Genomic DNA, 16,893 nt, shown 5'->3' on the forward strand with positions numbered 1-16,893 from the left:
GAAACTGTGCAGTCACTATACATCAAAAACTGCGTTCTGAAAATGCCGAATCATCAATACAGAAATTATGCAGTCACTGTACATCAAAAACTGCATTTTGGAAATGTAGAATCATCAATACAGAAACTGTGCAGTTACAGTACATCCAAAAATACATTTTGAAAATGCAGAATTATCAATACAGAAATTATGCAGTCTATGTACATCAAAAACTGCATTTTGAAAATGTAGAATTATCAATACAGAAACTGTGCAGTTACAGTATATCCAAAAATGCATTTTGAAAATGCAGAATTATCAATACAGAAACTGTGCAGTTACTGTACATCGAAAACTGCATTTTTAAAATGCAGAATTATCAATACCGAAACTGTGCAGTCACTGTACATCAAAAACTGCGTTCTGAAAATGTAGAATTATCAATACAGAAACTGTGCAGTTACAGTACATCCCAAAATGCATTTTGAAAATGCAGAATTATCAATACAGAAACTGTGCAGTTACTGTACATCGAAAACTGCATTTTTAAAATGCAGAATTATCAATAACGAAACTGTGCAGTTACTGTACATCGAAAACTGCATTTTTAAAATGCAGAATTATCAATACCGAAACTGTGCAGTTTCTGTACAGCAATCTCTTTGCTGCATTCTGGTGGCACTTGTAGTGCAGTATTTGTACAGTTGCTGTATATTGTGTTTGTTGGGACCATGGTGAGATGAAGAATTCCTCTACCATGGGTATAGTCTATATTTCGTAATGAAAGGAGTCTTCAATTATTGAATTAAATCTGTTTATGAAATGTCTCTACAACCTTCCTTATCGAATTTTCAACTTCTTGAAGAAGGTATATGTTTGAGTTTTAGGAATTCCTATGAATTATTATTCTAGATTTTATTATTAACTCTATATCAAATACTCCATTTTTGAAATGAAAAATTGCAAATACAGAAACTGTGCAGTCACTGTATATCAAATACTGCGTCTTGAAAATGCAGAATTATCAATACAGAAATTATGCAGTCACTGTACATCAAAAAATGCGTTTTGAAAATGCAGAATTATCAATACAGAAACTGTGCAGTCACTGTATATCAAATACTGCGTCTTGAAAATGCAGAATTATCAATACAGAAACTATACAGTCACTGTACATCAAAAACTGCGTTTTGAAAATGCAGAATTATCAATACAGAAACTGTGCACTCACTTTACATCAAAACCTGCGTTTTGAAAATGCAGAATTATCAATACAGAAACTGTGCAGTCACTGTACATCAAAAACTGCGTTGTGAAAATGCAGAATTATCAATACAGAAACTGTGCAGACACTGTACATCAAAAACTGCATTTTGGAAATGTAGAATCATCAATACAGAAACTGTGCAGTTACAGTACATCCAAAAATACATTTTAAAAATGCAGAATTATCAATACAGAAATTATGCAGTCACTGTACATCAAAAACTGCATTTTGAAAATGTAGAATTATCAATACAGAAACTGTGCAGTTACAGTACATCCAAAAATGCATTTTGAAAATGCAGAATTATCAATACAGAAACTGTGCAGTTACTGTACATCGAAAACTGCATTTTTTAAATGCAGAATTATCAATACTGAAACTGTGCAGTCACTGTACATCAAAAACTGCGTTCTGAAAATGTAGAATTATCAATACAGAAACTGTGCAGTTACAGTTCATCCAAAAATGCATTTCGAAAATGCAGAATTATCAATACAGAAACTGTGCAGTTACTGTACATCGAAAACTGCATTTTTAAAATGCAGAATTATCAATACCGAAACTGTGCAGTCACTGTACATCAAAAACTGCGTTCTGAAAATGTAGAATTATCAATACAGAAACTGTGCAGTTACAGTTCATCCAAAAATGCATTTTGAAAATGCAGAATTATGAATACCGAAACTGTGCAGTCACTGTACATCAAAAACTGCGTTGTGAGAATGCAGAATTATCAATACAGAAACTGTGCAGTCACTGTACATCAAAAACTGCGTTTTGAAAATGCAGAATAATCAATACAGAAACTGTGCAGTCACTGTACATCAAAAACTGCGTTTTGAAAATCCAGATTATCAATACAGAAACTGTGCAGTTACTGTACATCAAAAACGGCGGTTTAAAAATTCAGAATTATCAATACAGAAACTGTGCAGTCACTATACATCAAAAACTGCGTTCTGAAAATGCCGAATCATCAATACAGAAATTATGCAGTCACTGTACATCAAAAACTGCATTTTGAAAATGTAGAATCATCAATACAGAAACTGTGCAGTTACAGTACATCCAAAAATACATTTTGAAAATGCAGAATTATCAATACAGAAATTATGCAGTCTATGTACATCAAAAACTGCATTTTGAAAATGTAGAATTATCAATACAGAAACTGTGCAGTTACAGTATATCCAAAAATGCATTTTGAAAATGCAGAATTATCAATACAGAAACTGTGCAGTTACTGTACATCGAAAACTGCATTTTTAAAATGCAGAATTATCAATACAGAAACTGTGCACTTACAGTACATCCAAAAATGCATTTTGAAAATGCAGAATTATCAATACAGAAACTGTGCAGTCACTGTACATCGAAAACTGCATTTTCAAAATGCAGAATTATCAATACCGAAATTGTGCAGTCACTGTACATCAAAAACTGCGTTTTGAAAATCCAGATCATCAATAACTGTGCAGTTACTGTACATCAAAAACTGCGTTGCGAAAATGCAGAATTATCAATACAGAAATTATGCAGTCACTGTACATCAAAAACTGCATTTTGAAAATGTAGAATCATCAATACAGAAACTGTGCAGTTACAGTACATCCAAAAATGCATTTTCAAATGCAGAATTATCAATACAGAAATTATGCAGTTACTGTACATCAAAAACTGCATTTTGAAAATGTAGAATTATCAATACAGAAACTGTGCAGTTACAGTTCATCCAAAAATGCATTTTGAAAATGCAGAATTATCAATACAGAAACTGTGCAGTTACTGTACATCGAAAACTGCATTTTTAAAATGCAGAATTATCAATACCGAAAATGTGCAGTCACTGTACATCAAAAACTGCGTTGTGAGAATGCAGAATTATCAATAAAGAAACTGTGCAGTCACTGTACATCAAAAACTGCGTTTTGAAAATGCAGAATAATCAATACAGAAACTGTGCAGTCACTGTACATCGAAAACTGCGTTTCGAAAATCCAGATTATCAATACAGAAACTGTGCAGTTACTGTACATCGAAAACGGCGGTTTAAAAATGCAGAATTATCAATACAGAAACTGTGCAGTCACTATACATCAAAAACTGCGTTCTGAAAATGCCGAATCATCAATACAGAAATTATGCAGTCACTGTACATCAAAAACTGCATTTTGAAAATGCAGAATCATCAATACAGAAACTGTGCAGTCACTTTACATCGAAACCTGCGTTCTGAAAATGCCGAATTATCAATACAGAAATTATGCAGTCACTGTACATCAAAAACTGCATTTTGAAAATGTAGAATTATCAATACAGAAACTGTGCACTTACAGTACATCGAAAACTGCATTTTTAAAATGCAGAATTATCAATACCGTAACTGTGCAGTTTCAGTACAGCGATCTCTGTGCTGTATTCTGGTGGCACTTGTAGTGCAGTATTTGTACAGTTGCTGTATATTGTGTTTGTTGGGACCATGGTGAGATGAAGTGTTCCTCTACCATGGGTATAATCTATATTTTGTAATGAAAGGAGTCTTCAATTATTGAATTAAATCTGTTTATGAAATGTCTCTTTAACCTTCCTTATCGAATTTTCAACTTCTTGAAGAAGGTATATGTTTTAGTTTGAGGAATTCTATGAATTATTATTCCAGATTCTATTATTAACTCTATATCAAATACTCCATTTTTGAAATGAAAAATTGCAAATACAGAAACTGTGCAGTCACTGTATATCAAATACTGCGTCTTGAAAATGCAGAATTATCAATACAGAAATTATGCAGTCACTGTACATCAAAAAATGCGTTTTGAAAATGCAGAATTATCAATACAGAAACTGTGCAGTCACTGTATATCAAATACTGCGTCTTGAAAATGCAGAATTATCAATACAGAAACTATACAGTCACTGTACATCAAAAACTGCGTTTTGAAAATGCAGAATTATCAATACAGAAACTGTGCACTCACTTTACATCAAAACCTGCGTTTTGAAAATGCAGAATTATCAATACAGAAACTGTGCAGTCACTGTACATCAAAAACTGCGTTGTGAAAATGCAGAATTATCAATACAGAAACTGTGCAGACACTGTACATCAAAAACTGCATTTTGAAAATGTAGAATTATCAATACAGAAACTGTGCAGTTACAGTACATCCAAAAATGCATTTTGAAAATGCAGAATTATCAATACAGAAACTGTGCAGTTACTGTACATCGAAAACTGCATTTTTTAAATGCAGAATTATCAATACTGAAACTGTGCAGTCACTGTACATCAAAAACTGCGTTCTGAAAATGTAGAATTATCAATACAGAAACTGTGCAGTTACAGTTCATCCAAAAATGCATTTCGAAAATGCAGAATTATCAATACAGAAACTGTGCAGTTACTGTACATCGAAAACTGCATTTTTAAAATGCAGAATTATCAATACCGAAACTGTGCAGTCACTGTACATCAAAAACTGCGTTCTGAAAATGTAGAATTATCAATACAGAAACTGTGCAGTTACAGTTCATCCAAAAATGCATTTTGAAAATGCAGAATTATGAATACCGAAACTGTGCAGTCACTGTACATCAAAAACTGCGTTGTGAGAATGCAGAATTATAAATACAGAAACTGTGCAGTCACTGTACATCAAAAACTGCGTTTTGAAAATGCAGAATAATCAATACAGAAACTGTGCAGTCACTGTACATCAAAAACTGCGTTTTGAAAATCCAGATTATCAATTCAGAAACTGTGCAGTCACTATACATCAAAAACTGCGTTCTGAAAATGCCGAATCATCAATACAGAAATTATGCAGTCACTGTACATCAAAAACTGCATTTTGGAAATGTAGAATCATCAATACAGAAACTGTGCAGTTACAGTACATCCAAAAATACATTTTGAAAATGCAGAATTATCAATACAGAAGTTATGCAGTCTATGTACATCAAAAACTGCATTTTGAAAATGTAGAATTATCAATACAGAAACTGTGCAGTTACAGTATATCCAAAAATGCATTTTGAAAATGCAGAATTATCAATACAGAAACTGTGCAGTTACTGTACATCGAAAACTGCATTTTTAAAATGCAGAATTATCAATACCGAAACTGTGCAGTCACTGTACATCAAAAACTGCGTTCTGAAAATGTAGAATTATCAATACAGAAACTGTGCAGTTACAGTACATCCCAAAATGCATTTTGAAAATGCAGAATTATCAATACAGAAACTGTGCAGTTACTGTACATCGAAAACTGCATTTTTAAAATGCAGAATTATCAATAACGAAACTGTGCAGTTACTGTACATCGAAAACTGCATTTTTAAAATGCAGAATTATCAATACCGAAACTGTGCAGTTTCTGTACAGCAATCTCTTTGCTGCATTCTGGTGGCACTTGTAGTGCAGTATTTGTACAGTTGCTGTATATTGTGTTTGTTGGGACCATGGTGAGATGAAGAATTCCTCTACCATGGGTATAGTCTATATTTCGTAATGAAAGGAGTCTTCAATTATTGAATTAAATCTGTTTATGAAATGTCTCTACAACCTTCCTTATCGAATTTTCAACTTCTTGAAGAAGGTATATGTTTGAGTTTTAGGAATTCCTATGAATTATTATTCTAGATTTTATTATTAACTCTATATCAAATACTCCATTTTTGAAATGAAAAATTGCAAATACAGAAACTGTGCAGTCACTGTATATCAAATACTGCGTCTTGAAAATGCAGAATTATCAATACAGAAATTATGCAGTCACTGTACATCAAAAAATGCGTTTTGAAAATGCAGAATTATCAATACAGAAACTGTGCAGTCACTGTATATCAAATACTGCGTCTTGAAAATGCAGAATTATCAATACAGAAACTATACAGTCACTGTACATCAAAAACTGCGTTTTGAAAATGCAGAATTATCAATACAGAAACTGTGCACTCACTTTACATCAAAACCTGCGTTTTGAAAATGCAGAATTATCAATACAGAAACTGTGCAGTCACTGTACATCAAAAACTGCGTTGTGAAAATGCAGAATTATCAATACAGAAACTGTGCAGACACTGTACATCAAAAACTGCATTTTGGAAATGTAGAATCATCAATACAGAAACTGTGCAGTTACAGTACATCCAAAAATACATTTTAAAAATGCAGAATTATCAATACAGAAATTATGCAGTCACTGTACATCAAAAACTGCATTTTGAAAATGTAGAATTATCAATACAGAAACTGTGCAGTTACAGTACATCCAAAAATGCATTTTGAAAATGCAGAATTATCAATACAGAAACTGTGCAGTTACTGTACATCGAAAACTGCATTTTTTAAATGCAGAATTATCAATACTGAAACTGTGCAGTCTCTGTACATCAAAAACTGCGTTCTGAAAATGTAGAATTATCAATACAGAAACTGTGCAGTTACAGTTCATCCAAAAATGCATTTCGAAAATGCAGAATTATCAATACAGAAACTGTGCAGTTACTGTACATCGAAAACTGCATTTTTAAAATGCAGAATTATCAATACCGAAACTGTGCAGTCACTGTACATCAAAAACTGCGTTCTGAAAATGTAGAATTATCAATACAGAAACTGTGCAGTTACAGTTCATCCAAAAATGCATTTTGAAAATGCAGAATTATGAATACCGAAACTGTGCAGTCACTGTACATCAAAAACTGCGTTGTGAGAATGCAGAATTATCAATACAGAAACTGTGCAGTCACTGTACATCAAAAACTGCGTTTTGAAAATGCAGAATAATCAATACAGAAACTGTGCAGTCACTGTACATCAAAAACTGCGTTTTGAAAATCCAGATTATCAATACAGAAACTGTGCAGTTACTGTACATCAAAAACGGCGGTTTAAAAATTCAGAATTATCAATACAGAAACTGTGCAGTCACTATACATCAAAAACTGCGTTCTGAAAATGCCGAATCATCAATACAGAAATTATGCAGTCACTGTACATCAAAAACTGCATTTTGAAAATGTAGAATCATCAATACAGAAACTGTGCAGTTACAGTACATCCAAAAATACATTTTGAAAATGCAGAATTATCAATACAGAAATTATGCAGTCTATGTACATCAAAAACTGCATTTTGAAAATGTAGAATTATCAATACAGAAACTGTGCAGTTACAGTATATCCAAAAATGCATTTTGAAAATGCAGAATTATCAATACAGAAACTGTGCAGTTACTGTACATCGAAAACTGCATTTTTAAAATGCAGAATTATCAATACAGAAACTGTGCACTTACAGTACATCCAAAAATGCATTTTGAAAATGCAGAATTATCAATACAGAAACTGTGCAGTCACTGTACATCGAAAACTGCATTTTCAAAATGCAGAATTATCAATACCGAAATTGTGCAGTCACTGTACATCAAAAACTGCGTTTTGAAAATCCAGATCATCAATAACTGTGCAGTTACTGTACATCAAAAACTGCGTTGCGAAAATGCAGAATTATCAATACAGAAATTATGCAGTCACTGTACATCAAAAACTGCATTTTGAAAATGTAGAATCATCAATACAGAAACTGTGCAGTTACAGTACATCCAAAAATGCATTTTCAAATGCAGAATTATCAATACAGAAATTATGCAGTTACTGTACATCAAAAACTGCATTTTGAAAATGTAGAATTATCAATACAGAAACTGTGCAGTTACAGTTCATCCAAAAATGCATTTTGAAAATGCAGAATTATCAATACAGAAACTGTGCAGTTACTGTACATCGAAAACTGCATTTTTAAAATGCAGAATTATCAATACCGAAAATGTGCAGTCACTGTACATCAAAAACTGCGTTGTGAGAATGCAGAATTATCAATAAAGAAACTGTGCAGTCACTGTACATCAAAAACTGCGTTTTGAAAATGCAGAATAATCAATACAGAAACTGTGCAGTCACTGTACATCGAAAACTGCGTTTTGAAAATCCAGATTATCAATACAGAAACTGTGCAGTTACTGTACATCGAAAACGGCGGTTTAAAAATGCAGAATTATCAATACAGAAACTGTGCAGTCACTATACATCAAAAACTGCGTTCTGAAAATGCCGAATCATCAATACAGAAATTATGCAGTCACTGTACATCAAAAACTGCATTTTGAAAATGCAGAATCATCAATACAGAAACTGTGCAGTCACTTTACATCGAAACCTGCGTTCTGAAAATGCCGAATTATCAATACAGAAATTATGCAGTCACTGTACATCAAAAACTGCATTTTGAAAATGTAGAATTATCAATACAGAAACTGTGCACTTACAGTACATCGAAAACTGCATTTTTAAAATGCAGAATTATCAATACCGTAACTGTGCAGTTTCAGTACAGCGATCTCTGTGCTGTATTCTGGTGGCACTTGTAGTGCAGTATTTGTACAGTTGCTGTATATTGTGTTTGTTGGGACCATGGTGAGATGAAGTGTTCCTCTACCATGGGTATAATCTATATTTTGTAATGAAAGGAGTCTTCAATTATTGAATTAAATCTGTTTATGAAATGTCTCTTTAACCTTCCTTATCGAATTTTCAACTTCTTGAAGAAGGTATATGTTTTAGTTTAAGGAATTCCTATGAATTATTATTCCAGATTCTATTATTAACTCTATATCAAATACTCCATTTTTGAAATGAAAAATTGCAAATACAGAAACTGTGCAGTCACTGTATATCAAATACTGCGTCTTGAAAATGCAGAATTATCAATACAGAAATTATGCAGTCACTGTACATCAAAAAATGCGTTTTGAAAATGCAGAATTATCAATACAGAAACTGTGCAGTCACTGTATATCAAATACTGCGTCTTGAAAATGCAGAATTATCAATACAGAAACTATACAGTCACTGTACATCGAAAACTGCGTTTTGAAAATGCAGAATTATCAATACAGAAACTGTGCACTCAGTTTACATCAAAACCTGCGTTTTGAAAATGCAGAATTATCAATACAGAAACTGTGCAGTCACTGTACATCAAAAACTGCGTTGTGAAAATGCAGAATTATCAATACAGAAACTGTGCAGACACTGTACATCAAAAACTGCATTTTGGAAATGTAGAATCATCAATACAGAAACTGTGCAGTTACAGTACATCCGAAAATACATTTTAAAAATGCAGAATTATCAATACAGAAATTATGCAGCCACTGTACATCAAAAACTGCATTTTGAAAATGTAGAATTATCAATACAGAAACTGTGCAGTTACAGTACATCCAAAAATGCATTTTGAAAATGCAGAATTATCAATACAGAAACTGTGCAGTTACTGTACATCGAAAACTGCATTTTTTAAATGCAGAATTATCAATACCGAAACTGTGCAGTCACTGTACATCAAAAACTGCGTTCTGAAAATGTAGAATTATCAATACAGAAACTGTGCAGTTACAGTTCATCCAAAAATGCATTTCGAAAATGCAGAATTATCAATACAGAAACTGTGCAGTTACTGTACATCGAAAACTGCATTTTTAAAATGCAGAATTATCAATACCGAAACTGTGCAGTCACTGTACATCAAAAACTGCGTTCTGAAAATGTAGAATTATCAATACAGAAACTGTGCAGTTACAGTTCATCCAAAAATGCATTTTGAAAATGCAGAATTATGAATACCGAAACTGTGCAGTCACTGTACATCAAAAACTGCGTTGTGAGAATGCAGAATTATCAATACAGAAACTGTGCAGTCACTGTACATCAAAAACTGCGTTTTGAAAATGCAGAATAATCAATACAGAAACTGTGCAGTCACTGTACATCAAAAACTGCGTTTTGAAAATCCAGATTATCAATACAGAAACTGTGCAGTTACTGTACATCAAAAACGGCGGTTTAAAAATGCAGAATTATCAATACAGAAACTGTGCAGTCACTATACATCAAAAACTGCGTTCTGAAAATGCCGAATCATCAATACAGAAATTATGCAGTCACTGTACATCAAAAACTGCGTTTTGAAAATGCAGAATTATCAATACAGAAACTGTGCAGTCACTGTATATCAAATACTGCGTCTTGAAAATGCAGAATTATCAATACAGAAACTATGCAGTCACTGTACATCAAAAACTGCGTTTTGAAAATGCAGAATTATCAATACAGAAACTGTGCACTCACTCTACATCAAAACCTGCGTTTTGAAAATGCAGAATTATCAATACCGAAACTGTGCAGTCACTGTACATCAAAAACTGCGTTGTGAAAATGCCGAATTATCAATACAGAAACTGTGCAGACACTGTACATCAAAAACTGCATTTTGGAAATGTAGAATCATCAATACAGAAACTGTGCAGTTACAGTACATCCAAAAATACATTTTGAAAATGCAGAATTATCAATACAGAAATTATGCAGTCTATGTACATCAAAAACTGCATTTTGAAAATGTAGAATTATCAATACAGAAACTGTGCAGTTACAGTATATCCAAAAATGCATTTTGAAAATGCAGAATTATCAATACAGAAACTGTGCAGTTACTGTACATCGAAAACTGCATTTTTAAAATGCAGAATTATCAATACCGAAACTGTGCAGTCACTGTACATCAAAAACTGCGTTCTGAAAATGTAGAATTATCAATACAGAAACTGTGCAGTTACAGTACATCCCAAAATGCATTTTGAAAATGCAGAATTATCAATACAGAAACTGTGCAGTTACTGTACATCGAAAATTGCATTTTTAAAATGCAGAAATATCAATACCGAAACGGTGCAGTTACTGTACATCGAAAACTGCATTTTTAAAATGCAGAATTATCAATACCGAAACTGTGCAGTTTCTGTACAGCAATCTCTTTGCTGCATTCTGGTGGCACTTGTAGTGCAGTATTTGTACAGTTGCTGTATATTGTGTTTGTTGGGACCATGGTGAGATGAAGTATTCCTCTACCATGGGTATAATCTATATTTCGTAATGAAAGGAGTCTTCAATTATTGAATTAAATCTGTTTATGAAATGTCTCTACAACCTTCCTTATAGAATTTTCAACTTCTTGAAGAAGGTATATGTTTGAGTTTTAGGAATTCCTATGAATTATTATTCTAGATTTTATTATTAACTCTATATCAAATACTCCATTTTTGAAATGAAGAATTGCAAATACAGAAACTGTGCAGTCACTATACATCAAAAACTGCGTTCTGAAAATGTAGAATTATCAATACAGAAACTGTGCAGTTACAGTACATCCAAAAATGCATTTTGAAAATGCAGAATTATCAATACAGAAACTCTGCAGTTACTGTACATCGAAAACTGCATTTTTAAAATGCAGAATTATCAATACCGAAACTGTGCAGTTTCAGTACAGCAATCTCTCTGCTGCATTCTGGTGGCACTTGTAGTGCAGTATTTGTACAGTTTCTGTATATTATGTTTGTTGGGACCATGGTGAGATGAAGTATTTCTCTACCATGGGTATAATCTATATTTCGTAATGAAAGGAGTCTTCAATTATTAAATTAAATCTGTTTATGAAATGTCTCTTCAACCTTCCTAATCGAATTTTCAACTTCTTGAACAAGGTATATGTTCAAGTTTTAGGAATTCCTATGAATTATTATTCTAGATTCATGATATCATACGATATCATGTCGTCGAGCAAGAAAGGTGTCAGCGAGTCTCTGCAGATATCGATTCCTGTATGCGGTATCTGTAAGCGATCTATAGCTAAAAATATTGTGAAGTGCCAAATCTGTACTAAAGTTTATCACCCTGGTTGTGCCAACAGAATTAAAAGATGTTGTGACGAAGTCATAGCAAATCAAAGTGAATCCAGTACCTGTGACGTATCCCCAATGTCGGATACAATTGGTAGGTGTATTACAAATGAATCTACACATCAAGAACTTCTACTCAAGATAATTATGGAATTGAAAGCAGAGAAATCATTATTGATTGAGAACAATTGTTTACTCAAATTCAAAATTTCTTCCCTCGAATCTATTATTATCGATAAGAACAATGAAATCGAACACCTTAAGAAAGAAATCGACACGATTTCATCTGGTAACAATGCAGAGAATGAAGTACCTACTTATATTCCACCGTTGAGTACGGGAGATAAAAGCGTAATTAGTAGATCCAAATTGAATTCGGCCAACTCCAAAACTTCAAATTCGAAAACCTTTATGAATACCCTAACCGATTCATCCCATGGTAATTTACAACGAGTTTCTGATGCGAATACCTATTCTGATGTTGTTAAAATTAATAATGTACCGAACTCGCAGAGTTCAGAGAGTAGGGGAGATGACTGGAAGCTTGTTTCTCGTCGGAAGTTTACTAAGCGAAACCGTTCTCTGGTTATCGGTAGTGGATCTGGTGATTCTTCTGTGGAAGGCATAGAAAGATTTAAGGCTCTCAATGTTTCTAATCTGAAACCGGAAACCACGGCTGAAGATCTTCAAAAGTTCCTAATAGGTAATTTCTCAGATGTGAAATGTGACAAACTCAAGTCTAAATTTCCGGATAGCTACTCCTCGTTCAAAGTTCTCATTTCAAGCTCAGAGTATGAGAAAGCACTCGATGGTTCGAATTGGCCAAACAAGGCTAGATTAAATCGATTTTTTCAACCAAGGAAAGCCTATCGTCCAACGGACCGAATGGTACAGAAAAACTTGCTGTCCCCACACGAATTAGAGAAGAACTAGCGATATCTCAAATCAATGTTCAGTGTCTATCCAATAAGCTGGATATTCTTGAGGTTCTCTTCAAGGATAAGAAGCCGGACATTGTCAGTATTGCTGAGCATTGGTGTGGTCCTGAAAGTGTTGGAACAATGATTATTCCCGGATATGTTCAAGCTGACTCATATTGCCGTCCCAACAGGTTACATGGAGGATCGTTGATTTATGTAAAAGAGAATATACCTACAAAGTCATTATTCGTGTCAAGATACTCTGAAGAAATGGTGTTCGAAGTATGTGGAACTATAGTAGTGACTAAAAAGTGTAGATTTGTTATTCTTAGTATATATCGACCTTGTGCAGGTAATTTTGAATCTTTCAACAAGCATTTTTCGTACACACTTAATCACATTTCAAAATCATGTGACATATTACTAGTTTGCGGAGATCTAAATGTAGATTTTTTGGATGATGAATGTCCAAATCGTATTTTATTTTTAGATTTACTTCAATGTTATAACTTATATATCTCATCGGATGCTCCCACTAGGGTTTTTAAGAATGTTACTGGCCACATATCCATTTCTAAGATTGATTACATCTTGACCAGTGTGGATTCTCCTAAATCTGCTGAGGTTTATGAGGCTCACATCAGCGACCATAGAGTTCTGTCTCTCAAGTTACCGATATCTTTCATGCCTAAAAATTCTATTTCAAACAAATTGGTCAGGGATCTGAGCCCGCAAAATCTCGACAATTTTAATCATTTTATCAAAAATTGTGATTTTCGTCATGTTTATTCTTCGCTCGATGTGGATGTATGCTTTGGAGTATTCATGTCACTTATTGAGGATGGTTTCCAAAGATTTTGCCCATCAATTGAATGTTCATATCGTGCTAATTATGACAAATTATGGATCACTCCTGCTGTACACTTGGCAAAACGTAATTTGAATAATCTTTATTGGCTGTATACTCAAATGAAATGTCAATCCACTTATGATAATTATAGGAAAGCCAAATCCTCATACAAGTCACTAATCAGGAAAACAAAATTCAGATATTATAGTTCTTTTTCTGACAACCGAAACAAAACAGTGTGGAGTATCGTGAATTCCCACACTGGCCGGACAATGAAAACCTCCCAGCAAACACTGAAATCCAGTCACTTTACAAAAACTGTACTTCGTTGCTTCAATTGACTGCAGTGACGGTAATGCAATAACTGCACCAAAAAGGACCGTATATGTCCCGGTGGACTGTGCAGTTACTGTACAGTACAAACTGCATTCGACATACAGCCACAGCTGCACTCCAAAAACATCGATGGTATTGCAATCACTGTACAGCAAGCTTCACTTCAAATGCAGCAGTGACGTGCTAAAACTGTACAGCAAGCTGTACTTTAAATGCAGTATTCACTTTGCAAAAACTGCACAGTAAACTGCACTTTAAATGCAGTGGTCACTGTGCAAAAACTGTACAGCAAGCTACACTTCAAATGCAGTAGTTAAGTGCAAAAACTGTACAGCTAGCTGTATTTTATATGCAGTTTGGTCACTGTGCAAAAACTGTACAGCAAGCTACACTTCAAATGCAGTAGTTAAGTGCAAAAACTGTACAGCTAGCTGTATATTATATGCAGTTTGGTCACTGTGCAAAAACTGTACAGCAAGCTGTATTTTATATACAATAGACACTGCTCAACTCTACTGTAAGCTGCACTTTAAATGTAGCAGACACTGTGTACAAACTATATCGAAACTTGGAATTACGAAACAATACTCTATATAGAGAAGTTTCCTAGTTATAAACAGAAAATCTACTCTGCGAATCGGAAAATTTTCAATATCACTTGATATTTTGGTGGTAAGTGAAGGGTAGAGTTCACGCTATGCGAGGAATGGCCTGCTCTTGGGGAGAGGTGAACGAACCCTAGGAGTTACCTACTACAATCGCCGAACATAGACAAACTGTCGCCGACGCAGCGTAGTTCGTGCCTGCTATAAACGCCGGTTACGTAGAGGATATAGAGTAGTGCGTCGCCGGTGGCGCCATCGTTTGGCGTATGCTGCACCGCAATAGACGTGTATGCTACCCTGTGATCGCAACCGTCAAGAGAAGTGCCAGAAGAAGCCATCATTTGGCTAATTCTGGTACCACCATGGTAATGAAAGGAGTCTTCAATTATTGAATTAAATTTGTTTATGAAATGTCTCTTTAACCTTCATAATCGAATTTTCAACTTCTTGAAGAAGGTATACCTATGTTTAAGTTTTAGAAATTCCTATGAATTATTATTCTAGATTCTATTATTAACTCTATATCAAGTACTCCATTTTTGAAATGAAGAATTGCAAATACAGAAACTGTATATCACTGTATATCAAATACTGCGTTTTGAAAATGCAGAATTATCAATACAGAAACTGTGCAATTTCTGTACATCAAGAACTGCGTTTTGAAAATGCAGAATTATCAATACAGAAGCTGTACAGTTACTGTACATCAAAAACTGCGTTTTGAAAATGCAGAATTATCAATACAGAAACTATGCAGTCACTGTACATCAAAAACTGCGTTTGGAAAATGCAGAATTATCAATACAGAAACTGCGCAGTTACTGAACATCAAGAACTGCGTTTTGAATATGCAGAATTATCAATACAGAAACTGGGCAGTTACTGTACATCAAAACCTGTGTTTTGAAAATGCAAAATTATCAATACAGAAACTGTGCAGTCACTGTACATCAAAAACTGCGTTTTGAAAATGCAGAATTATCATTACAGAAACTGTGCAGTCACTGCACATAAAAAACTGCGTTTTGAAAATGCAGAATTATCAATACAGAAACTGTGCAGTTACTGTACATAAAAAACTGCGTTTTGAAAATGCAGAATTATCAATACAGAAACTGTGCAGTCACTATACATCAAGAACTGCGTTTTGAAAATAGAGAATTATCAATACAGAAACTGTGCAATTACTGTACATCAAGAACTGCGTTTTGAAAATGCAGAATTATCAATACAGAAACTGTACAGTTACTGTACATCAAAAACTGCGTTTTGAAAATGCAGAATTATCAATACAGAAATTAAGCAGTTACTGAACATCAAGAACTGCGTTTTGAATATGCGGAATTATCAATACAGAAACTGTGCAGTTACTGTACATCAAAACCTGCGTTTTGAAAATGCAAAATTATCAATACAGAAACTGTGCAGTCACTGTACATCAAAAACTGCGTTTTGAAAATGCAGAATTATCAATACAGAAACTGTGCAGTCACTATACATCAAGAACTGCGTTTTGAAAATACAGAATTATCAATACAGAAACTGTGCAGTCACTGTACATCAAAAACTGCGTTTTGAAAATGCAGAATTATCAATACAGAAACTGTGCAGTTACTGTACATCAAAAACTGCGTTTTGAAAATGCAGAATTATCAATACAGAAACTGTGCAGTCACTGTACATCAAAAACTGCGTTTTGAAAATGAAGAATTATCAATACAGAAACTATGCACTTACTGTACTTCAAAAACTGCATTTTGAAAATGCAGAATTATCAATACAGAAACTGTACAGTTACTGTACAACAAAAACTGCATTTTGAAAATGCAGAATTGTCAATACAGAAACTGTGCAGTCACTATACATCAAAAACTGCATTTTGAAAATGCAGAATTGTCAATACAGAAACTGTGCAGTCACTATACATCAAAAACTGCGTTTTGAAATGCAGAATTATCAATACAGAAACTGTGCAGTCACTGTACATCAAAAACTGCGTTTTGAAATGCAGAATTATCAATACAGAAACTGTGCAGTCACTGTACATCAAAAACTGCGTTTTGAAAATGCAGAATTATCATTACAGAAACTGTGCAGTCACTGCACATAAAAAACTGCGTTTTGAAAA

This window comes from Coccinella septempunctata, chromosome 5 (genome assembly GCF_907165205.1).
Source record: "Coccinella septempunctata chromosome 5, icCocSept1.1, whole genome shotgun sequence".
NCBI classification, from domain to species: Eukaryota; Metazoa; Arthropoda; class Insecta; order Coleoptera; family Coccinellidae; genus Coccinella; species Coccinella septempunctata.